The sequence below is a fragment of the Rhyacophila brunnea genome, unplaced genomic scaffold, assembly GCF_057557595.1.
Source record: "Rhyacophila brunnea isolate RB1 unplaced genomic scaffold, BYU_Rbru_1.0 scaffold_21, whole genome shotgun sequence".
NCBI classification, from domain to species: domain Eukaryota; kingdom Metazoa; phylum Arthropoda; class Insecta; order Trichoptera; family Rhyacophilidae; genus Rhyacophila; species Rhyacophila brunnea.
Genome location: NW_028232871.1, coordinates 2,442,077 through 2,443,799, shown reverse-complemented (window position 1 = coordinate 2,443,799; position 1,723 = coordinate 2,442,077).

The window sequence follows — 1,723 nt, the reverse complement described above, 5'->3', positions numbered from 1 at the left end:
GTTGGCCAAGACCCTCGTAGAGTTGTAACTCAAATAAGAAATTAATATTGTGTGAGATTACGGTCGTCGAATTTCAATGAAATGCAATCTGACTGAAAATAATTTAAATTCAAAAATAAAATGCATTTAAAAAAATACTATCAAGATAACCTTTTCAAAATATAAATTTAATAATTTGTCTCATTTTGACATGCCAAAAATCAACATCCAAATCAGGCTTTAATTATTTTCCTTGGTTCCAAGAAACAAGGCCGTTTAAAAAATAAACATAGTGTAATGAATATAACTTACAAAAATTCATAAACCAAACTTTAATCAAGATAACAAAATAATTTCTTTACACCTTTTAATAAGTGATGAAAACAAAACGACGAACTGAAATATGTAGGACATTTTGAATTATTTTATCAAGAATCTTTACTGCCAAAAATGCCATATTTTCGACATTTTCAGAATATTATAAATAAGGAAAGGTGCCGTATTTCTCTTCTTTTTTATGTGTTTCTCACTTGCTTTATTACAATTATCTTTTATTAATCTACATCTAAAAGTATCTTGTGGATAATGTAACCTTCTCTTCACCGTCTACTTTACACTTAATCGTATTGACCTATGTGATTACTGATTATTATAGTTATTAAAAATCAGGAGTATCGCCCGTGAAGGTACGAGGAATTACATACCCATGACAGATTTGGAGGCTGCCTTATGGAATACATAATCTGACGATGCACTGATATGTACCAAGTTCGTAACGTAATATTATAATATATACAGGTTCTATTTCCAAAAGATCGCTGAACTTATTAACCTCAGGGCTCGAAATGGACCGGAGCGCACCGGAGCGCCGTTCCGGTTCGTGGAATCTGTAAAGTTATCGCTCCGTCTCGTGGTTAACATATGTTGACCGTCTGAGCTATATATGCCATATAACAAAAAATCTAGCACAGTTGTGTTTAATAAATACCCATAAAATTTGATAACCATGTTTATATTCTCAGAAAATTTTCGAGCGCTCCGGTTCGTAAATTTTTCCATTTCGAGCGCTGATTAACCTGTACTAGAGTATTCGCTTTATAACTTTGCACTGTTTGCACTTTTCAAACGACCTGTCTATGCCTTAGTACAGGGGGGGCAAACTGCGGCCCGCGGACCGCATGTGGCCCGCCGGGTATTTTTGTGCGGCCCGATATCATTAATTGTACTTCTGATAACGAATAACTTTTTTATATTTTTTGAAAAATATTGACAATCAATTAAAATTTGTTTGGTATAATAGTACGCGATCCATTTTCAATAGATATTGATAGTGTACCAACAGAGTTACAACTTGAGATTATTGATCTGCAGTGTGACACTGATTTAAGAGAATTGCTTCAAATTTTGCAATGCCCTTAATTCAGACAAATTCGACCAACGTAAAGATTATGCAAGAAAGATGTTTGTTATTTTTGGATCAACCTATATAATTATGTGAACAAACATTTTCGATCATGAACCTCAATAAAAATTCTTTACGATCAAATGTCTCCGATGTCCATGTACAAGCAGTTTTGAGAATATCAACTTCAAAAATAACACCTGAATTTAAAAAAATGTCAAAAAATGTACAAGTTTCATTCTTCTCATTAATTTTTTTGTAATGTTTATTTTTCGTGATAATAAATAGTGTATATTATCCAAAAATGGTATTTTACTTGCGGCCCGCCGCTCATTTTGAATT